At 36.2% G+C, this 24,623-nt stretch overlaps 1 long non-coding RNA gene across 1 annotated transcript; it reads right to left on the bottom strand.

Moving 5' to 3' along the window:
* Positions 1 to 6,981: 6,981 nt before the first annotated feature.
* LOC144287547 (uncharacterized) lies at positions 6,982 to 22,733 on the bottom strand. Its single transcript, XR_013355331.1, has 4 exons — positions 22,092 to 22,733; positions 14,415 to 14,580; positions 14,131 to 14,304; positions 6,982 to 7,174 (listed from the first exon to the last, which is right to left on the bottom strand). It is a non-coding gene; the product is annotated as an uncharacterized LOC144287547 (long non-coding RNA).
* Positions 22,734 to 24,623: the final 1,890 nt, after the last annotated feature.

The following is a 24,623-nucleotide window of genomic DNA, read 5'->3' as shown; positions in this document are numbered from 1 at the left end:
TAGAAACAAATGATAATCCCTCTTCCACACACTGAAACACATACCTTAACACATCTGTCAATCAGTAGAGCTGAAGGATTCTATATTGTCTTTTCTACTTAACTAGAAAAAAAGCAATAACACAAATAAAGGAATATTCTTTTTCAGACATTGGACATCTTGTCAATTCAAGTACTGTTGAGAATTAAGAAGACAAATCACCTGATTTTTTTTCTTTTCTTTTTTCAAGTCACCTGAAAAGTAGAAAAACAAAAGTTAAAAATTTAAGAGTCCAAGAGAGATGTAACAGTTAGGTACTTAAATTTATGTGGACAGTCTGAGTGGTGGTTTTGTCTGCCTTGTAAGCAAATGTTTTCTTCCATACTTCTTAAGGGGAAGTTTACTATCAACGCCGAAATTCTAAATTGGACAACTTCATTGTCTTTTTAAAAAAGCTAACAGCAGTGTTCCCATTGTGATGCTGAACGCTTGGAAAGGCCAGACCTCATCAGTTCTAAGGGGTGCTTTGTGGCCCATACCATGTACACTGAACACAAAACATCACTGCACTTAAAGTGTTCCCTTACGTTTCTTCCAAATGATCTGCTTCTTTCCATTTATTCATGAATGAAAAATTGCATTCTTTGTTTTGCTAAATAATTTGTCACAAAATAGTTCAGATTTTTCCCCCATTTTTCTCTCTTTGTCTCCTACACTTTAGCTGTCTTCCTTGAATTTAGAACATTTAAAACTATCATTATATAGTTCTAGGAACTAATCTTTGTGTTTTGATTTTTTTAAAAAGTGCTTTAGACAGTGCTGTAGCTCTCTAAGGTTTACAGTGACACATCACTTCTGTGTGAGTACATATTATAGTAAAAGGTATTAAATGTTTCCTAAATAAGTGGATGTTCTTTATTTCCTCTGACTTCAAATTCTAACCTCATTGTATATTAAGTAGTAACACAGGATTTCTAATGATGAGTTCCTACAATGTAACTCCACATGAACAGTAGCAAAAACTGGTATTTGGGGGTCTATTAACACAACAAAATGTACCCTGAACTAGAAATGGAAGAGAAGACTGGCTTGAGAGTATTTCAGCTGCTATCCAACATTCAGGAGTATACGACCCAGATGATGAATCTACTGAGGATATTTTACCTGCCTTGTGAAAGTTTTATTATATTTCATTATAGATTTTTACTGCTTTAGCCATCATACAAGATCACCAGTTCCTTGATGATAGTTTTGTATTCTAATTGTGTATTTTCTATGCTGTCACTATTTTAGAAAGTACATATTGGGTCCATAGTAGGAGGATTATAGACACGTACTCAACATGAAAATCCCAGAAACTTTGCCAAAAAGTGTGTTAGACTTTGAATAGTTTAAACTTGTTTGTTGATCATCTCCATATATATGCATTTGCTTTCAACTATTTCCGAAGGAAAACATATCATATAGACTAACAATCTTAGAGTTTGGAATATTAAAATTTACTCTTAGAATATTAAAATTCAGGGGCATGGGATGCCTGGGTACCTCAGTTGTTCAGAGTCTGCCTTTGGCTCATGTTTTGGTCCTGGGGTCCTGGGATCCAGTCCCGAATTAGGCTCCCCATGGGGAGACTGCTTCTCCCCCTGCCTATGGCTCTACCTTGCTCTCTGTCTCTCTCATGAATAAATAAAATCTTTCTTTAAAAAATAATATATACAATAAAATTCAGGGGCACCTGGGTGACTCAATCAGTTGAGCGTCCAACTTCTGTTCTTGGCTTAGGTCATGATCTCAGGGTCCTGGGATTGAACCCCCACCCCGCCCCCGTCTCCCAGCTCCATGCTCAGTGTAGACTCTGCTTGAGATTTTCTGGCCCTCTGCCTCTACCCCTTCCCTCCCATTCAAATGTGCATGCACATGCTCTCTCTCTCTCTCTCTCTCTCTCTCAAATAAATGAAAATAAATATTTAAAAATGTATTAAAATTCATAGAAAGTCTAAGTCATTTCTATATAGATATGGATTTATGTGGTTGATAATACAAATTGGACCTATTTGTTTTGAACTAAATTTGCTCTCTGCTAATAATGTAATTTTTTACATAGGACATTTCACATATATTCCATAAACTACAGTAACACTGAATAATATAATTGAGTTTTTTTTGACAGTTGTCTCTCTAAAAATGTCTATGTATTGTCAACTTAAAAAAAAAACAATGTAAAGCTGTGCAAATTAAAAGATACTAAAGTATGGTGCCTGTTTTATTTATATCATCTATCTTCTATATAGAGGAACACCATATAATTGTCTTTTAGTAGTTACTTTCTTTTCTCACAAAATAGTTTGTCAAAAGTAAATATATAGTAATTTAGATTTTTAAGAATCAGATATATTAGAATCTTTCAATGTTGCTCTTTTCCTTCTGACAGGCCAGCAGAGTTTTAAGGTATTTTCAATTTGAAAGGTCAAAAATTGACATGTACTTGCATAGAATTTCATTCAACCAAATACCTCTTCTTTCACATGGTGGGCTTTTCAAATCAAAGTAAAATAATTAAAAAGACATTGAATATTTGATTCTTTTTTTTTAATTTTTTTTATTTATTTATGATAGTCATACAGAGAGAGAGAGAGAGAGAGAGAGAGGCAGAGACAGAGGCAGAGGGAGAAGCAGGCTCCGTGCACAGGAAGCCCGACGTGGGATTCGATCCCGGGTCTCCAGGATCGCGCCCTGGGCCAAAGGCAGGCGTCAAACCGCTGCGCCACCCAGGGATCCCCTGAATATTTGATTCTTAAAGTTACTGTTTAATTTTTATATGGAAAGATTATAAGAAGATATAAAGTTTAGCCATTCTGATTTCTGTTTTAACCTTAAGGATCTAATTTTAAGTTATATATATTACAATTTAGAGTCTATCATTGCTTGCCTACATCATTTTCATTTTGTATACCACTGAAATACAAAAAGTAGCACAATAACGTCAAATTGTAATTAATCTACCATTATGAGTTCATATATAAAGAATGTGGCTGTTTAAGTCAAATAGCTGTCATCATACATAGTTACAATCTTTTATTGTGATGAGAAATTTTAAGGTCTGATCACTTAGCAACTTTAAAATATACAATAAAGTAGCATTAACTATAGTTATCATGCTATATATTACATCACCATGTCTAATTTATTCTAAAACAAAGTTTGAGGGGATCCCTGGGTGGCTCAGCAGTTTAGCACCTGCCTTCTGCCCCAGGGTGTGATCCTGGAGTCCCGGAATCAAGTCCCACATCATGTCATCTGCAAATAGTGACAGATTTGTTTCTTTCTCACTAATTCGGATGTCTTTTTTTCTTTTCATCTAATGCTACAGCACTATGATCAATAATAATAATGAGAGTGAACATTCTTGTGTTGTTCCTGATCTTAAAAAGTTTTCCATCTTATATCATTGAGTATGATGTTAACTGTGAGTTTTTTCATATATGGCTTTTATTATGTTGAGGTATGTTTTCTCTAAACCTATTCTGTTAAGAGTTTTGATCATGAATGGATGCTGTACTTTGTCAAATGCTTTCTCTGCATCTATTGAGATGATCATATTTTGTATCCTTTCTCTGGTTCATGTGATATATCACATGGTTTTGTGACTATTGAACTGCACTTGCATACCTAAAGTAAATCCTACTTGATCATGGCGGATTATTTTTTAAAGTATTATCAAATTCATTTTGCTAATATTCTGTTGAGGACTTTTTTTTTACTCTATGTTTATCAGATATATTGGCCTGTAGGGGATTTTGGTTTTGTTTTGCTTTGGGGTTTTTATTGTTGTTGTTTTAGTGTCTCTGTTTTTAGTATTAGGATAATGTTGGCCTTGTAGAATTAATTTGGAAGTTTTTCTTTTTCTTCTATATTTTTGAATACTTCAAGAAGAATAGATATATACACTCTTCTTTAAATGTTTGGTAGAATTCATCTATGAGACCATCTGGCCTTGAGCTTTTGTTTCTTGGGAGTTTTTCTTTATTATTGATTCAATTTTATTACTAGTAATTGGTCTGTTCAAATTTTCTACTTCTATTCCTTCCTGATTTGGCATAAAAGACATTATAATATTCCCTTATAATCTTTTCTCTTTCTGTGGTGTTGGTTGTTCTTTATCCTTATTTCTGATTTTAGTCACTTGAGTCCCTTTTTTTTTTTTTATTCCCCTCTCCACTTTTATACATATGTTGTCATATTTTACATCTTTTTTTGGTATACATTGACTAATTTTGTATATATTATTGATTTTAATACTTGGATTTATAAGTAATTGATCTACTACCTTTACTAGATGTTTGCTTTTACCTGTGAAAATTTTTCCTTTCATATTTTTTTTTCCCTTTGACCTTCAAATTTCCTGCTGAAAAATCAGCCTTATGGTCTGTTTCCTTCACCAGGTAGGAAAATCTTTAGCCATTCAAAGTTTTCTGCCCCTTTCTGTCTCTCATCTTCTGGGACACCTATACTTAGAACAAATGTTGGTTCACTTCATGTTGTCCCAAGAGTCTCTTAATGAGCTATCTCCATTATTTTCTTTTTCTCTATGCTGAGTTCCATTGCTCTGTCCTTAAGTTTTACTGATCACTTCCTCTACTTCACCTAGTCTGCTATCCCTCAAGGGTATTTTTCAGTCCAGTTATTATACTCTTCAGTTCTGGAACTTCTAGTTGGTAAATTTTTATATTTTCTAGGTCTTCACTGGAGTTCTTGGTGTTCATCTATTCTTCTCCTGAGATCGGTGAACATCTGTATGGCTTATTTTGAATACTTGATCAGGTAAATCACTTCTCTCCATTTAATGAAGGACTTTTTCTGAGCATTTATCTTTTTCTTTAATTTGGAACACATTCCTCTATTTCTTCATTTTCCTTGACTGTCTGTATTGGTTCTATGCCATAGATATAAAACTGCCACATCTCTGTCTTAAGAGATGGCCTCTTGTAGGAGATGAACGTTAACCATTAACCCTGTCTCCCATCTTGCTTGTCTTTCTTACCTTTATGATTGTCTGAACAGCCTATTTTATTTTTAGTGGCTCCCATTATTTGAATGTATGCCAAGACCTGTCAGTGCCCAAATGAGGAGAATCTCAGTGAGCACCTAGATTCAGGCTGATTGGAAGCTAGACCCTCAGGCAACAGGTTTTAAAATATGCAAACATATACAGTTCTGTGGAACCGTAAGCATAAGTTCCATTTGCTACAGAGCCAGGACATTAGCTGTAGCCTCTGGGTGGTAGTCACAAAACTTAGGGTGTCAGTCATGTGTATACCTGCTTTCTAGGAGATATTGGCAACCTGTAGTCAAGTAGTCGTAAAGCAAAAAGATGGCATCCATCAGCCTCTATCCCTGAGGTACGTATCCATAGACCCTTAGATGTGTGCCAAAATAGAATCCTGCTCCTCAGTCCGAAGCTCCAGGATAGCAAACCCAGTTTTGATTTGCCAAGCCAGAGATGGAGTTTATGGTGAGAATGTGTCCCAGCCTCTTCTACCTACTTTGATGTGGGTCTTTCTCATTTGCCTAATGTGTAGTAGTTGCTCAGCTAACTTATAGATTTTTAGCAAAGGTTCAAAACCTTTCTTTTCACAGAAAGACTAGGAGTGTGTTTCAATCTGCTACCAGTGCAGTGCCTTCAAGATGGTAACTGGCTAAAAACAATTTGTTCCAGTCCCATGGGACCCACGCCTGGAAGCCCTGCTGGCCACCAGAGCTAGGCAGTCAAGGAGCAGACTCCTGGGTGACAGCCACAAAAACTGGGATACCATATGTCAAACATGGGGCACTAGACACAAGTATAAGAGTCTTTCCAGGAGATCCTGGCACTCGGGAGTGTAGCAGAGGGAGAGCACAAAGATAGAGCCCGCCCTCTGAGATCTCTAGAAAGGATAATAGTCAGCCCTTAGATGGAGTTAATTAGAAGCTTGCCCCTCAGGCTGTAGCTTTGAAGATAAGCTAATAAGCATGTTTCACAGAGACTGGGATGCTGGCCCTGTTGCCTCTTGTTGTGCCAAGGGGTAGGGGGTGGTAGTGGTTTAAAAACGTTATCTGTTGGTTATAGTCCTGTGGGCCCTTCAAGCATAAATACCACTAGGTGATCTAGAGGTGTTCCCTGGGTGGCAGCTGCAAAATATGGGATACCAGAGGAAGGAACAAGGTCCCTTCCAGAACATAACAGCTAGTTGGTACAAGGCACAGGGAGAGTTCAAAGATGGTACTCAGCAGCCTGCATCCCCGGAGAGGACCCCAGTAAGCCCTTACATGTGGGTTAAATGCCTGCCCCTTAGGCCAGTGCTTTAAGATGAGCTAATGAGTCTCTGTAATACAAAATTTGGGTACTTTTCAACCACCTCCTCTGGTCTGGGCCATGGGGAGAGTAGGACTGTGTACTCAAACCTTTTAGGAGAAGTTGTCAGTTTGTTACAGCCTTGGGGGTCTTATGGACATGAGATCAGTTGTTTTTCAAAGTAGGTGTTTTGAGGGATTGTCTCCAGAGTAGGTCTTGAAAGTGAAGTGCCTAATGTGTGATTAAAACCTTCACTTCTCAGGAAGAAGCTCCAGGTTTAGAGTTCCCTCCCAATCTGAGATTCTTTCTTGATTTTGAGTTACCATGCCAGAGGTAGAATTGATGGTAAATATGTGTCTCATCCTCTCTAACTGCTTTGATGTAATTTTTTTTCTTATTTGCTTGGTATGGAGTTGTTGCTCAGCTAGTTTTTTTTGTTTGTTTTCCAGAGGAAATGGTTCCAAATGTAGCTATAGATTCAGTGAGTCCATAGCAGATGAGTTCAGCATTTTCTTATGTTGCCATCTTGAACTGGAACTTCTTCTTGTTCACTGGAAAACACAATCTCACTAAAAAAGTGTTAGAGGAGTAATTCTGCATACACTCCTTTGCTATTGTCTATTTATCAAATTATTTTTTCAAAGCTAAACAATTTCCTGTGATGAAATATAGCAGATATTTCTCAATGGCTATATCCATAAACTCCTTTGTAGCAAATGTTAATTCCATATACTTCTTCTTAGAATGCTCTCTACTGCTTTTTATAAGCCATGGTATTCTTGTTCCATTCATAGCAATTTTTATTTCCTTTCTTTCTTCACTCTTATTGCAGGAAAAATAGTATACAGGTTAAGAACGAATTTCCTAAAAAAAATAAAAAAAAATAAATTAAAAAAAATAAAAAAAAAAGAACAAATTTCCTAGAATAAAACTGTTGGGTCTATCGCCTATGATTTCCTTGTACTCATTTCTTTATCTGTTACAATGCTGATTTTATTTTATTTTATTATCTTATTTTATTTTATTTTATTTTACTTATTTATAGGAGAGAGAGAGCATGCATACAAAAAGGGAGAGGAGCAGAGGAAGAGGGAGAGAATCTCAAGCGGACTCCCCACAGAGCATGAAGCTTGACACGGGCTCAATCTCACAATCCTGAGATCATAACCTAAGCCAAAATCAAGAGTCAGATGTTTAACCAACTGAGCCGACCCCAGATGCCCCTTAAAATGCTGATTTTAATGTTATGCTTATATCATGAGTCTGTTGTGGTAATAGAAAAGTATAATTATTAATTGGAAAAATATTTGATGGCATTTAGTTACTACCCATAATTTTGGCTCTAAACATTCACACTCCTAAGATTTATTATCAAATCTATAGGGATGCCTGGGTGGCTCAGTGGTTGGGTGTCTGCCTTTGGCTCAGGGCGTGATCCTGGGGTTCCAGGATCGAGTCCCACATTGGGTTCCCTGCATGGGGTCTGCTTCTCCCTCTTCCTGTGTCTCTGCCTCTCTCTCTCTCTCATAAATAAGCAAAATCTTTAAAAAAGAAAAAAAATCTATATCCATATCATGATTTCTGAACTCCAGGTTCACATCTGAATTTGGCATTCCCAGTTTCTTATTGGAATTCCATATTCTTCTACCACAAACTACCACCTTTCCTTAATCTATCCTCTCCTTCTGCCAGTTAATGCCTGTTTATGAGATCACAATGTTAACCAAACTAGAAATAGAAATGTTATTCTTGAACTCCACGCCTTAACTTCCATCTATTCAATGAGGCTGTATTCTTTCCTTTCTCACAACCAACACTCAGTTCAGATCTTTATTATTTCATGACCCTAAGAAGCCCTACCAAATTAATATGCCAATATAATTGTAATCCAATACTTTCAAGTACCTTTCTTTTCCCCTAAAATTCCTTGTCCTGTTTCTTAAAACTTTCTGTGACCTGGCCCAGGTAAACATTTCCACTCTTATATCCACAATTCTCTTCTTTGTTACTGGTCAAACCTATAACCATCTCGAATCTCCCAATCTTTGCCACTTTCTTAAATTTTCCCCTGGAATATTTCCCCATAGATTTGTTATTCTTTCCCCAAAAAAATGCCACATACCCTACAATTTTATACTTCAATTTTTGAATTACATGAAAATCTAATTATTCACTCTTGTTTAAATCCCAAAACATTTTAATCAAATTTATTCTGTCTCAAAGTTATTTTTGTACTTATTCTCTATTGGAGAAAACATGTATTATTTTCAACAAGACAGAATTGTCCTACTTTGGAAATAGTAGTAAAGGAAGCTATGGTAAACAGAAGGAACATCTGAATTTGAATCCCTGACTCATTCACTTATAAGCAGTTTGATCTAATGCAAGTGACTAAATCTTTCTGATTCTCCATACAAATGGGAATGAGACATTTTAAGTTTTGCTGTAGTAAAAATAAATATGATTTTCATTACATGTTGGCATAATGGCTAGTATTCTGTAAGTATTAAAGAGATGTTCATAAAACAATAAACATGGAAATTTAGTTTATTAATTTAGAGTTAAGTGGGAAATTTTATATTAATTTCCAGATTCTCAAAAAAAATTTCTAGATCCTCGCCATTGAGGCTAAGCACTAGAAACCAAAGTGGGGGAAGGTACCCATTCAAGGGCACACAATAAACTGAATGAAAAAAAACAAGAAATTAGAGGTAAACCAATGTATATGATTATTACAAGGTATGAGAAGAAAAATGGAGCCTGATGCTCTATGAGATTCTACACTTTCATTTCTGGTATCCAATTTAGTCCTACAGTATGGCCAAGCCTCAGCCAACGGTAGAAACAAGTAAAAAGTGATAAGGAGAGTATATCGCCCAGGTAGGTTCTGATGACTCACATTGGCACTGTCTCTTAGTAAGTTGGCATACAATTTATTTTTACCTACATTTTATGTCCAAGCACTGATTATACTTAATGATAGCCACCTTCCCTATTCTTATTTTTATCAGTCCACATTATGACAGTGTGAGCACAGCACATTTGGCATTTCATCAAGTATTCTCTGTCTAGCAATTCAGTGGGCCCATGATCATCCCTGTGAGCAGCAATTTCCAGATCTCTCGGTTGGTATGGTAGCAGCCTATATACCAAGTCCCAAAGAGCATGCCTATTTATCTATTTTGCCACTAAAAAGAGTATATAAATGGAACCATTTTTCTAAAAGCACTTAGAGTTTAGAAATCTCACTAACTAGATAGCCAACCCCCACTCTAGAGTTCATTCCAATGTGATATTCTTTGTGAGGACTAGGGAGCTCAGCTGAAAGAAATTGAAGATGCATTTCCACATCCAAATACATTGTGGGTAAATCGCCAGCACTAATCTGATGCTGCCTGACTGAAGTTTCAACTTTATCATTACATACCATGCCTGATATCCCACAGGTATACCTGCCCCAGTCCTTCACTATAAAGTCTGTGTCTCCCATTCTGACATCAGGGAACATCAAATAGCCTGACTCTTATCTCAATCATTCTCCATAACCCCTTTGTTCTAACTCCATGTTTCTTTTTTTTTAATTTTTATTTATTTATGATAGTCACAGAGATAGAGAGAGAGAGAGAGAGGCAGAGACACAGGCAGAGGGAGAAGCAGGCTCCATGCACCAGGAGCCGGACGTGGGATTCGATCCCGGGTCTCCAGGATCGCGCCCTGGGCCAAAGGCAGGGCTAAACCGCTGCGCCACCCAGGGATCCCTAACTCCACGTTTCTTAAACTGTTGATGATTGAAATTACCAGTGGTAACTGGTAACAGAAGACTGTGAAGTGCTACCTAAGTCTACAGATTCAGTACCTCCAGAAATCTAGAAACTGTGTATTTTAACAAGTACACTAATGATTATTTTTAATATAATTTAGAATTTCAGAGTATTTTCATTATTCATTGCTGGACTTATTTGCTTCAAAATATATTCCTCTGTGTCTCACACTTCAAATTGATCTCAGTAAGTGCAACATACATAAAGTTGACCCTGAATTTTTTTTTGTTCTTTGATCACCAATGAACTTTTCTTCTCCTTCACTTGTGGGAAAACTCCTTGGAAACTGTCATCCCCGGAAACTATAGATCATCTAAAATCCCATATTTATATATCCTAATCAAACCACTAATATCCATCTATCCATGTCCCCTCCTAAAACCATCTCAGAATAACAAATTTTCACTCTTACAATAAGTGGATTGTGTCTTTTCCTAATGGTATATCGTTTGTTTACCTGGACAGACCCAGCTTTGCTTTCTTGTTTACCTAGTGTAGATTCTGTATTTCATTACAATCACCCCCTTAAAAATGGTCTTTTATCTCCAGATATTTTATACTCTATTTCATACTCTAGCTATGGATAAACTCAGAGATCTTCTCTGTGTTTTATTAATGGAGTGGGCAGGTTATTCCTAGGGAAAATCTCACATCCTGGAATCAGTGTGCTGCTATAGATTCATGAATGCTAACCTCACTTGTTAACAAAGATCACTCACTCTCTACAATTACTACAGTCATCTTTTCCTTTTTTTTCCCCTCAAACCTACCATTGCTTTGCTACCTATTGATTTTCTTTATGTCATTACAAAAATACAAGCCATAAGGCATAAATCCCCTCATCTTCAGTAAAATGTTTAACATATTTGTTTTTGAATCTATCTTCTGGTTTTCTTCTGTGAAGATAGAAAATTTAATCAAATGACAATCTCTCCACAGAGGCTGTGAATCACAGTTACATGACTTGTATTCCACTTATTTCTCTTACATTATCTGTATCTCCTTCTTAATAGAATCATTCCCATTAGGAATTAATGATCCTTGAGTGCCTGGGTGGCTCAGTCGGTTGAGCTTCTGCCTTCAGCTCTGGTCATGATCCCAGGGTCCTGGGATCAAGCACAGCATCAGGATCCCTGCTTAGTGGGGAGCCTGCTTTTCCCTCTCCTTGCTACTTGTCCTCTCTTGCTATTTCTCTCTCTCTCTCAATTTTTTTTTTAAATAGGAATTAATGGGGCAGCCTGGGTGGCTCAGCGGCTTAGTGCCACCTTCAGCCCAGGGCATAATCCTGGAGACTCAGGATTGAGTCCCACGTTGGGCTTCCTGCAGGGAGCCTGCTTCTCCCTCTGCCTGTCTCTTTCTCTCTCTCTATGTGTCTCTCATGAATAAATAAATAAATAATCTTTTTTAAAAATAGGAGTTAATGATCCTTTAAAAATGGGAATTAATGATCCATCTTAAAGAAAAATCTTACCTTGATTCTTCATCCACTAAAGTTATGTTTTCTCTTTTTCTTCAGAGAAAACATTTTGAAAACTATTATCTGCTTGTTCTGTTTCTACTTCTCTCACAATACCATTCTTGTACCATTCTTTTGTTCCTCACCTCCATGTTTGCAAATCCAGTGGACACATCTCTGTCCTCATCTCACTTTTTATAAGTGTCATATGATGGACACCTTCCTCCTAGAAACATCCTCATAGTCTCTATTGCAACTTGTCATGCCCTCCTTTTTCCTTCTCTCTCTAAACATTTATTATTATTATTAAATTCATTTGTTTCTAAATTGCTCAAAAAGCTTCTAAAAATTATGGGGATTTTTTTTCAGTAATCAATGTTTAAGTTATTTTTTCACCATTCTCTCCTGATATGATTCTATTCACACTAAATACCTAAGTGTCATCTCTGTGCCAACTGCTTCCAACATTACATATGTAACAAAAAACACATTTCTGAGTATTTAAATTATATATTCAACTACCCACTTTGTTTCTGTCCCTGAATGCTTAGTGGTATCTGAAAGATAACATATCCAAAACTTTTGTTGTTTCCCTAGAACATATTACTTCACTAACTTTCCCTTTCAAATAAATATAAGACCAAATATTGTTCTGGAGTTTCAAACCAAAAACTCTAATGAGACTTTCTAATTCATTTATCTCCATTATCTTCCCTATGCATTGATTAAGTCTATAGATCCAACCTCTAGATGCTATCAAAAATTAATCTACGTTTCTCCATCTGCACTTATAGCATTTGAGCCAGGCTATCATATCATGTCTAGACATCTTGAGATGCCTTTCAATCTGGTTCCTGTCAAGTCCATTCTTTATCTAACTACAAAAATGCTCTTTTGAAAGCATAAAGTGATCCATGCTGTTCTTATTCTTGGTATCCAACAATGGACTCCCACTGAGCTCCATATAAAAAGGACCATCTTTTCTGTGGCCTATAAACCTGTACACAACCTAGTTCTTGTCCATCTCTAGAAACATCATTTTCAATGATTCTTTCCTTCACTCATTATGCTTTAGTGCAAAGATTGAAAATTAGAGGACTATGGATATTGACAGTTCTCTGTAGGTTTGTTTTCAACATCTTGCACATGGAGGCATAGTCTGTTGCTGTAGGGAAAGTACAGGCACATTCATATAATCAACAGCCTTGGTTTGCTTGAAGGCTTGAAAATAAAGATATCTTCCCCCAGAGCAAAATGGAAGACTTGCTTTCTGCCCCTCATAAAATACTTGGATTTTCTGAAATGAGGGATCCTCTCCTGTGCAATGCAATCTACTACATATGCTGGTGTCGGCTGGCCCCCTTGCATTGATCAGTGGGAAACTAAAGCTGGGGGAATCAACACAAATGCTGATGATCTGACTAGTGTTTTAATGCGAACCATAAACTGTCCTTTTTCCCTGACACAGAAGTCTTACATTTTGTGGCATTAATGAAATCTGAAGGTTAATTTGTTAGTTTGCAAGTAGGGTAAAATCCCAGACCGCCTTCAGGTTTTGTTTAGTCTTGGTAATAATTCCTTGCTGTTTGTTTTTTACAATTTGAATGATCTGACAATATTGTAAAATATGGGGATTACATGGGAAAATCTAGATCTAAACTTCTCTTTAAAAATTATAACCTCTAGCTAAATCTGGACCCTCCTTCACCCATGGCAAAAGCTCTCAGGCTAAATAGTGACTCTGATCTTTATGAGAAGCATGTACTCTCAGTTTACCAGAGACGCCCCTCACCTTATTGTTATATTGATACCAATATATCACCTTATTGTTATATTGATACCCCACTGTCATTTGTTATTTATCACTGAGATTGCACTGTTGTTTTCTGTATTGCAAAGTTGAGGGAGAAAACAAAAGATGGACCTAGGAGACTAGTATATCATAAATTTAGGACAGAGCATATTTCTTTGTGTTAGTGAAAAATATTCCTGTGAGTTTAATATGTAATCAGAGAGTGTCCCTTTGGGAAGAATACAATTAAGATTCCATTAATATGCAAACAAAGTATATCTGGGTTAAAAGAATACAACTAAAGATGCCCTTCTACTTTACTTACTTACCTGACTGGCCCCAGTAAGTCATTTGAGTCACCACCACCTCTGCTCTGGCCAAAATGCCCTGCTTTCAGCTCATAAAACAAGCCCAGAACTGTCCCACTTAGTGCCCTTTTGTGCTGTTTTATCTGCCAGGAGTGCATTTCCTGTGGCTCTTCACACAGCCTGCTTCTTTTCATCCTCCAAATCTCACTCTAAATATCATCATCTCAAAGAGGTCTTCTCCAAACATCCTCTCTAATTAGATTTGTCCCTGTCATTTTCTACCATGGCACATTTTCATGATCTTAACAGCACTTTTCTACATTTGTAGTTTCATATTGATTTGTTTATATAATGTCTGTTTTACCACAAGACTCTAACTTCTTCAAGGAAAGAGACCCTTCTAGGCTTATATATCTAGTGCAAAGCAAAGTATATGACCTTACCTGATTCAATATTTGATGAATAAATGAGCAAAGTGTCTTAAAATGTATTCTGATAGGGTAGTTTGACATACTGACTCTCTGTAGGTTGCACTGGCATTGAAAAATTTTATTGCTGAGGTGCAATTTGTTGGGATGTTGACCTCTTAAAAGTTTTCCTCTTTTGTGAAGCTTGTCCTAACAAAAAAAAAAAAAAAAAGAACTTCTAGAGTATGAAACATAAATCTCTAGCCACTTCCATTAGGTCAACTGTCTGTCATTCAATTGTTATGAAATAAACACTTTACCTTTTTGTTTAGTACATTATATCTGTACAAGCACACATTTTTAAATTCTTCAACTCCCTGTTCTCCAAATAGCGATGTGTTGGAGGAACCCCGATTTATAGCTTTTTCCAAACTTCTTTATTATTTAAAGTACTGTGGCTGATTTCAGGCTGTCGAGATCAGGTTACTAAAAACATATTTGGAAAGAAATGTACATAATTTACTCTTATGAAGTGGATCAAATTGGCTGGATTGTACCATTATTATAATGTCCCTAAATTACATACTTATGCATCTCAAATTAACAAATTCTGCTGATAATGTATTTAATAAATAACTTAATGTTTCATACCTCAGTCTGTAAAACCGTCTTGCTCTATTTCCTTTCAAAGCTGATTTAAGACCCAAGGTTGCACCTGTTTGTTATGAAATGATTGGTATATCCCCACAATTCATATGTTGAAGCCTGAACTTGGACTGTGACTATACTTGGAGATAGAGTCTTAAGGAGGTGATTAAGATTACATGAGGTCATAAGAGTAGGGTCCTTATTCTAGGGGACTGGTGTCATTACAAGAACAAGAGACACTAGAGACATGTCGCTGAGTGTACACAGAGAAAGGTCACATAAGGATATAATGAGAACGTGGTTATCTGCCAGCCTGGAAGAGCAGTCTCACCCAAAATCAACTCTGCTGGCATCTTGATGTTAGAAATGTAAGAAAACAAATTTCTGTTGTTTAAGCCACCCAGTCTATGTTGTTATAGCCCAAACAAACTAATGTGCAGTTAAATATTAGATGCACATATCCTTAGATTTCTTCCTCTTTCTTAAATATAGACAGATAATGCTAAAAAGACATAAAAAAGCAGATACATCAAACTATATATTACATATACTTACATCTTTTAATGAATTATGCATTATGATATACAATATACATTTTCTCACTGTATTTACTTTAGTTTCACATATTAGGAATGCAATTAAGCTATTTTAAGAAAAAGCTAGAATTTGATTATAAGTATGCATATATATCCATACAATATTCACATATGAATTTTACATAAATGCATATATTTGATATAAAATCAACTTTTATAGAAATTATTGAATTTTTAAATTCTTACCAATGCACCTTTTCTCCCATTTAATGTGGCTTCTGAAGTGATTTTCTCCAAAGCAATATTCTTAATTAAAATAATAATAAACCCTTTACTTCCTTTGATTTCTTATACTGTGTAGTTCATCTAAGTGATTTTTTTTAAGTGATTTTTTATAGTTATCTCACTTTTCTTTAAATGAGACCTTATTTCCATCTTCATCTTACAGGGAAGGAAAAGTAGGAAAGAAAAATGAAATGACCACTACATCTATCTTGAAATATAATTGGGATGTGAACATACAAAATTTAACTTTAAAGATGTTGAAAATATTTTAATTTCGCTTCTAACTCATTTTTATTTACTGAGATACAATTGACACATAATATATTAGCTTCAGGCATAAAAAAAACATAAGGACTCAATATTTGTAGATATTGTGAAGTGATATCACAGTAAAGTACAGTTAATATACATCACTATTCATATTTATAATTTTTCTTATGATGAGAACTTTTAAGATTTACTCTCTTAGGAACTTTAAAACTACTACACAGTGTTATTAACTATGATGGACATCACATCCCTGTGACATCTTTATATTATAGCTGGAAGTTTATACTTTTTTAACTCTTTCACCCGTTTTGGCCAGGCCCACCCCCTCCTCTAGCAATCACCAATCTTTGTATTATGACTTTAAAGATTATGCATATAAGTGATATAATATGGTATTTACCTTTTTCTGACTTATTTCACTTAGCATAATGCCCTCAAAGTTCATCTATATTGTTGCAGATAGTAAGAGTCCTTCTTTTTTATGGCTGAATAATATTTCATTGTGTATATATACCACATTTATCCATTCATCCATCCATGGAGACTTAGATTGCTTCCTCTAAGGCAATAGACAGACAGTTATTCTGTCTCTAAATAGCTCTTAGAGACAGAAAGGACAATAGAAAAGATCAATGAAACTATTTCCAAAACTTAGGAAATAGTTTAGCCAAACTAAGTCTTGGCTATTGTAAATAATGATACCAGGAATAGACATCCATATCTATTTGAATTAGTGTTTTTGTTTTCTTTAGATAAATACCCAGAAGAAGAATTCCTGGATCATATAGTAATTACAGTATTTTTAATTTATTAGGAAACTTCATACTGTTTTCTATAGTGGCTGCATTTATTAAATTTCAACAAGCAGTACCCAAAGACCCTTTTTTCCACATTCTTTCCAACATTTATTTTTTCTTGTCCTTTTGATAATAGCCATTCTAAGAGGTATGAAGTGATATTTCACGTTGCTTTTGATTTGCATTTCTGTGTGGATTAGTGATGTTGAGCTCATTTCATGTACCTCTTTGGAAAAAATGTATATTTAGATCCTCTGCCCATCTTTTAATTTGACTATTAGTTTTTTTTGCTATTGGGTTGTAGAATTCTTTATATATGTTTTGCAAGCATTTTCTCCCATTTGGTAGGTTGCCTTTTTATCTGGTGATGGTTTCCTTTACTAGGTAGAAAAATGGTAGAAAACTTTCAATTTCATGTAGTCCACTTGATTTTCGCTTCTGTTGCCTCTGCTTTTGATGTCAAATAAAAAGAAAATCATTGCTAAAATCAATGTTAAGGAACTTACCCCTATGTTTTCTTCTAGGAGTTTTATGATTTCAGGTTGTATGTTCAAGTTTTTAACACATTTTGAGTTAATTTTTTGCTAACTATATAAAATAATGGTCCAGTTTCGTTCTTTTGTATATGGCTGTCCAGTTTCCCCTGCCTGCCATTTACTGAAGAGACTATTCTTTCCCCATGTATATTATTGGCTAATTTGTCAGAAGTTAATTGATCATATTTATGGAAGTGTATTACTGAGCCCTCTATTCTCCATTGATCTATAGGTCTATTATTATGATAATACAAACAGCTTTGTTCTTTTTTTTAAAAAGATTTTATTTATTCATGAGAGACACAGAAAGAGAGAGAGAGAGAGAGAGGCAGAGACAGGCAGAGGGAAAAGCAGGCTCCCTGCGGGGAGCCTGATGTAGGACTAGATCCCAGGACGCAGGGATCACAACCAGAGCTGAAGACAGACCTGAACCACTGAGCCACCCATGAAACCCCAAACAGCTTTGTTCTATTTGACATTTCTTCGGCTATCTGGGGTCTTTTTTGGATCCATACAAATTTTAGGATGGTTCTATTTCTCTGAAAAATGTCATTTGAATTTTGATAGAGATGGCATTGAATCTATAGATTGTTTTAAGTATTGTTGACATTTTAACAGTGTTCTTCAAATCCATGAGAATAGAATATCTTTGTATTTGTGTTCTTCCTTGGTGCTTTATACTTTTCAGTGTATGGGTGTTTGACCTCCTCGGATAAATTTATTTCTAAATATTTTCTTTTGTATGCTACTATGTTGAACAAAAGTGTTAAAAGTTGGGATCCTTGTGTTGTCCCCAATCTTGAGGAAAAGCTTTCAACCTTTTACTAATAATTAGTATATAATAATTTATAATAATTTAGTATTATTAGTATATAATAATTTAGTATTATGTTAGCTGTGGGATTATCCTAGAGAGTATTTATGTTGAGAAATGATTTCTCTACACCCAGTTATGGAGAGTTTTATCATAACTGGATGTTGATTTTTGTCAAATGCTTTTTCTACATCTTAGGGAGGTGATCGTATGATTTTCTTCCTTCATTTTGTTAATGTAGTATATCACATTGAATGATTTGCAGATGATTAATAACTACCATTTTTTAATAAGTACCACTTGAAATGATGTATGATCCTTTTAATGTATTGTTGAGTTTGGTTTGATAGCATTTTTTGTTGAGGATTTCTGCATTTATTGTCATCAGAGATATTAATCTATAATTTTCTTGTGTGCTGTTGTCTGGTTTTGGTATCAGGATAATGTTGGCCTCCTAAAATGACATGTTTCTTCTTCTGTTTTTTGGAAAAGTTTGAGAAATATCTGGTATTAATTCTTTTATTAAATATTTGTTAGAATTTACCAGTGAAGCTATCTAGTCTTGAAATTTTGTTCATTGTGAGGTCTTTGATTACTAATTGAATCTCCTTCTTAGTAACTGCTCTATTATGATTATCTGTTTCATTATGATTGAGTTTTGTTAAATTGTAAGTTTCTAGGAATGTTTCCATTTCTTCTAGATTCTCCAATGTATGATTGTTCATAGTAATATCCTATCCTTAGTTTTCTTCTTAGTATTTTTTTATTCTATTTGAGCCTCACCTTTTTTTAATCTAGCTAAAAGTTTGTCAATTTTGTTTATCTTTTCAAAAAAATAGCTCTTAGAGACAGAAAGGACAATAGAAAAGATCAGTGAAACTATTTCATTTATTTCTGCTCTGGTCTTTGTTATTGCCTTCCTCCTAACTTTGGCCTTTGTTTATTCATCTTGCTCTAGTTCCTTGAGGTGTAGAATTAGAATTTTTTTTAGATTTTCTTGTTTCTCATATAGAGATTTATTCCTATAAACTTCCCACTTGGAATTGTCTTGCTTCATTCCATAAGTTTGGTGTTGAATATATTTCATTTCATTTGTCCCAGGGCATTTTTTTTAATTTCTATTTCTTCTTTGCCCCCTTGGTTGTTCAGTAGCCTATTGTTTAATCTCCACATTTGTGATTTTCCCATTTTATTAATTTCTAGTATATTATAGTCAGAAAAGATTCTTGATATGATTTCAATCTTCTTAAATTAAATCTGTTCTGCAGCCTAACATATGATCAACCCTGGAGCATGTTCTGTGTTCACTTGAGAATATTCTGTTGCTTTGGAGTGGAATGTTCTATATATGTAAGTCCACCTGGTCTAATGTGTCATTTAAGGTTGATGTTTCCTTGCTGATTCTCTGAATAATCTATCCATTGATAAAAGTAGAGAATTAAAGTCCCCTACTATTATTTTTTTGCTATCCATTTCTTCTTTTAGGTCTCTTAATTACTGCTTTATATATTTAGGTGATCCTATATTGGGTGAATATTTAGATAAGTTATATTCTTTTTGATTAACCCCTTTATCATTATGTGATGACCTTTTTCATCCCTTATATCAGACAAAATAGGCTTTAAAACAAAGTCAGTAATAAGTATAGCTGCCCCAGCTTTCTTCCATTTGCATAGAATATTATGTTTCATATCTCTATGTTCAGTCTGTCTTTACAACTGAAGTCTTTTGTAGGCAGCGTATGTATGGTTCTTTTTAAATTCATTTAGCCATTTATGTCTTTTGATTGGCAAATTTAGTCATTAACATGTAAATTACATATTGGTACATATGTTACTGCTATTTCGTTAATTATTTTCTGGCTGTTTTGTAGTTCCCTCTTTTCTTGCTTTCTTCTACAGTTTGATGAATTTCTTAGCAGTGTGCTTAGATTTCTCTTTATTGTGTATCTGCTATAGTTTTTCCTTTGTGGTTACCATGAGGCTTTACAAATAACAGCTCACTTTCCCCCAAGCTGCTTTGTGTTCGATTTCACAGTTTATATCTCATTTTGTGTATCCCTTAACAAATTATTGTAGTTACATTTGTTTGTATTACTTTATTAAATCTTCATGCTAGTTTTATATGTGATTAATCCACCACCTTTACAAAACTAGATTATTCTGAATCTTACCATATATTTACCAGTGAGATTTATACTCTGTTTTCCAGTTAGTAATTACCACCCTTTTTATTCAACTCAAAAGTTTTTGTTTTGTTTTGTTTGTAAGGCCAGTCTAGTGGTGATGCACTTCTCTGGCTTTTGCTTCTCTGGAAAACTCTTTACCTCTTCTGATTCTGAATGACATCTCTTTTGGATAGACTAGTCCTAATGAGAAGGTGTTTATCCAGCTCTTGGGATGTACCTGTATCACATATCATGTAATTCCCTTTTGGCCAGCAAAATCTGATAGTCCTATGGAAATTCCTTTGTAACTTGTTTTTCTCCATGTTTTTAAGAATCTGTCCTTGCCCTTAACTTTTGACAGTTATAGCTTTAATTTAATAACTTTAATTATAATGCATCTTCTTCTTATGGGTCTCTATAGGGCCCATTTATAGGAACTCTCTGGGCTTTCTCCACCTGGATGTATTTCTTTCCACTGGTTAAGAAAGCTTTCAGCCATTAAACCTTCATATAAGCCTTTTGCCTATTTCTTTATTCTTCTGGGACTCCTAGAAATTGAATGCTAGTCTGCTTGATGTTTTTCCATGAGTCCTTCCACTATCGTCCCCTCACTTCTTTTTTTAAAATTTTTGCAGCTATGACTGAGTTCTACTGTCCTGTGTTCAAGTCCATGGATTTTTTTCTTCTTCCTTATCTAGTCTGAACTCTTTTTGTGTATTTTTTTTATTATTTTAGTCTTCATTTCTGTGACTTCTATTTGGCACTCTTATGTTTTCTCTTTGTTGAAGTTCTGACATGGCCATCCATTCTTTTGAGATCAGTGACTATCTTTGTGACCACTAAGTTGGTCTTTTAATCAGAATTTTATAAAGGACATTTTTGAGGACTTATCCTGTTTTTCATCTGGAACTTATCCCTTTCTTCATTTTCCTTGACTCTCTGTATTAGTTCTATGCAGTAGATAAATCAGCCACATACCCCAATGTTGAGGCATGTCTTCTCATAAGAGATGAACCTTATCTTTCACTCTGTCCTCTATCTTGGTTGTCTCTCTGAGCAGCCTATTTCATTTTTAGTGCCTCCCAGTCATTAAGAAGGTGCCAAGACCTGCATCTCAAAGGGGAGGATCTCAGCACCTAGATTCAGGCTGATTGGAAGCCAGACCCTTGGGCAACAGCTTTTAAAGTATGCTAATATATGTAGTTCTATGGGACCACAAGCCTAAGCCTCTCTGGACACCAGAACTGGATGCTGTAAAGCTGTCCCTTAGGCAGAAGTTGCAATAATCAGGGTGCCAGATAAGTGTTTAAGACAGAAGGTACCAAGCTGGTGTCCATTAGCCTCCATCCTTGGAAACCACTTCCTTAGGCTTCTAGATGTGCCAAACCAAAATCCTGCTTTCATGCTGAAGCTTCAGGATAAGCAAATAGGCCTTTTACACAGAAAGACTAAGGGAATATTTCAGTCCACTGTCGGGTTGGTAGGGAGCCAAGCACTGTCTCTCCATTTATTAGTCTCATTTGACCAAGGAACACAAGCTTCATTGGCCACCAAGGTGATTTTTAGGCAGAGCCACATAAGTCAGGGAACCTGATATAAAAACTGGGGCATTAGACATATGTAGAAATTCATCTGTGCAAGAGTGCAGTAGAGAGGGAAGGTGAATACCATACCTGACCTCTGTGGTCTCTGAAGAGGATCACAGGGGGCCCTTAGATGTGTATTTAAATAGAAACTTCCCCTTCAGGCTGTTACTATGAAGATAAGCTAATGGTCCTCTTTCAGAGAAATACTGGGCTGGGCACCTCAGACTTTGTCTCTTCTTGTGCCCCAGGGGTGGTAGCTGGCCAACAACTGTCTATTACATCCCTCGGGGACCCAGGAATGCAGGGCTTGCTGGGTATCAGAATTAGATTAGAATTACTAGATTATTCTGAATCTTACCATATATTTACGATCTAGAGATGATCCCAGGTAGCAGCTGCACAAACTGAAACATCAGACTGAGGGAAGATTTCTTTCTTGGAGATAGCAGCTAGCTGGAGTGAGGTAGAGGCAGAACATGAAAATGATGTCTACTAGCTTCTGTTCTCTGAGAGCAGCTCAAAAAGTCCTTAGTTAGGTATCAAACCAGAAGCCTGATCTTTAGGGGAAGGCTCCAGGACAAGGAAATAGGCCTATTTCACAGCAAGACTGGTATCTGTTTCAGTCTATTGTCTGTACAGTGCCTTAGGGGTGATAGCTGGCCAAGAACTGTCTCATGTAGTCTCATGGATCTAGGAATCCAAGCCCTGCTAGCCAACAAGGTCAAGTGAGCCTGAGTGCTAGATTCAAAGCACCATGGCACCAGACACCTGTGAAATCCACCTCGCTGGATACTGTTGTTCTAATGTAGCAGAGAGAAAGTACAAGGATGGCAGCTGCCAGCCTCTGTCCCTGAACACAGTTGTAGTCATCCTACATGCATTTAATGCATCCTAGATATACATTAAATTAGATGCCTGCCTCTCACATCACCACTTTATTATAAGCAAATGAGCTTCTATCACAGAAATCCTGGGTGCTTTCCTATCTGCTTCCTCTGCACTGGACCTTGGGGTCAGTAGGTCTGTGCCCATGAGCCCCTGAAGACTGATTTCTCAGTTTACTATAATCTTGTGGGTGCTTGGATGCAAGTCCTCTTGGGTTTCTTTCTTTCTTTTTCTTTCTTTTTTTTTTTTTAAATATCCCCTTGGGTTTCAATGTTACGTTTTGGAGGCTCATCTCTCAGGTACAGGTCTTAAAATTAGGGGTACCTGATGTAGAGTTTAAATCCTTCACTCCTCAGGAGGCAGCTCCAGGTTTTAAGCTCCCTCCTGATTTTGGGTCACTGTACTGAAAGGAGTGGCTTTTGGTAAGAATGTGTCTTTGTGTCTCCTACCTGCTTTGATCTGGATTTTTTCCCCCTTGTTTCCCCAAGATAGGAGTCGCTCAGCTAGTTTGGGGGGTTTTTGCCAGAGGAAATTTTTTCCTTATGTATCTACAGATAAGGTCTATCTTATGGGAGGAGGTAAGTTCAGGATCTTCCTATGTCCCCATCTTTAAAAGGAACCTTAGAGACTTCACACATTATGTTTTACTGCTTGATTCTCACAGCATCATTCCAGTAGGTTATGGATTTAGGCCCATTGTGAGGAAGAGAGAAAAGCAGGAAAAGGCAAAAGGAGAATCTGATCTTCAACATTGCTTCAAATACCTGGTCTCTTTGGCATCAGTTTGGTCTTCCAGAGCATTCTTCAAATGTAAATGAAGACATTTTTGTGCCTTTCCACATAGACTCGTCACTGGTGCAAACTGCCCACTGCAGGGGCCATGACCTTGAACAAACAGTGCCCAGATTGATAGCAAGGCCTGGGGAGAAATTCAGCCATAAGCCATCAGCAAGCCAAGCTCCCAGCACCCCAGATCAGTGCCTTGGTCTTGAAAGAGGAGGATCTTGATGGTGTTGAGCATCCCCTGCATTCCATCCTTTATATTACATGTTTTTTAATGTAATTTCGTCTTACCAGAAATAGCTCATGTAGGATTTTTGTCAGCGCCTTTGACTCTGTAATCTTTCATAAGAGGAAGGCTAATGGGAAAATCTATAACCTCTACTATTACAGCTGGTGTCAAAGACATTGATCTGTGTCTTCATTCTCTACAACACAGGTTTATCTCCCTCACAGCCACTGCTTACCTAGTAAGGTGACCAAAATACCTCCCCCGTGACCTCTAGACCACTGGCCATCATGGCCACCTCAGATTGTGCCTGCTGCATTTATTTTCACAATTGGAAAGGCAAGTACTATGATATGTCCCAGTGGATTACTTGAGAGCCAGATGCATTTTTTACTTGCTGGAATCCTACAACAGTCCCATTTTGGTTATGCCTGCCATGATCATAACTCATTTTCTTGACTATTGATCTCTTAGAATAAGAACCCCAAAGTAACTGAGTGGCAGCTAAAGCTTGCAGTTGCAGCCGAGGCAAAATTTTACCTTTATCCTCTTTGGGTTTTCAGCTGTGCCTGAGAATTAAATTGGCCTAAGACAGTTTGACAGGAGAAAAACATACACATTTATGTAAGTTTTATATAATATAGAAGGCCTCTTTAGGGAATAAGGACCCAAGGAAGTGGTAAAACCCTAAATGCTTTTATGCTAGGTTGAACCAAGGCAATTTGGGGTGCTAAAGAAAGATAGGAATTATTTTAACCAAAATAATTTGTTATAGATACAGTATGACCATTTTGTACAGAATTCTCCCTGTGAGAGAGTTGTTTCTTTTTTCCTTGGTACAGGGAAGGCATCTTTCATATTGGAGTTCTCTCCTGTTTTCAGAAAGAAAAGGGCAGATTAGAATGTCCTGCTTCCATCTGCTGTTTTTCAAGTGGCTTTAGCTCAAAATAATCCTTATGTACAAGTGGCATATTGTGTGGTTTCATCCTCTGCCAC

Source organism: Canis aureus, chromosome 17 (assembly GCF_053574225.1).
Source record: "Canis aureus isolate CA01 chromosome 17, VMU_Caureus_v.1.0, whole genome shotgun sequence".
Lineage (NCBI taxonomy): Eukaryota > Metazoa > Chordata > Mammalia > Carnivora > Canidae > Canis > Canis aureus.
This window is presented reverse-complemented; position numbering and strand designations above follow the sequence as displayed.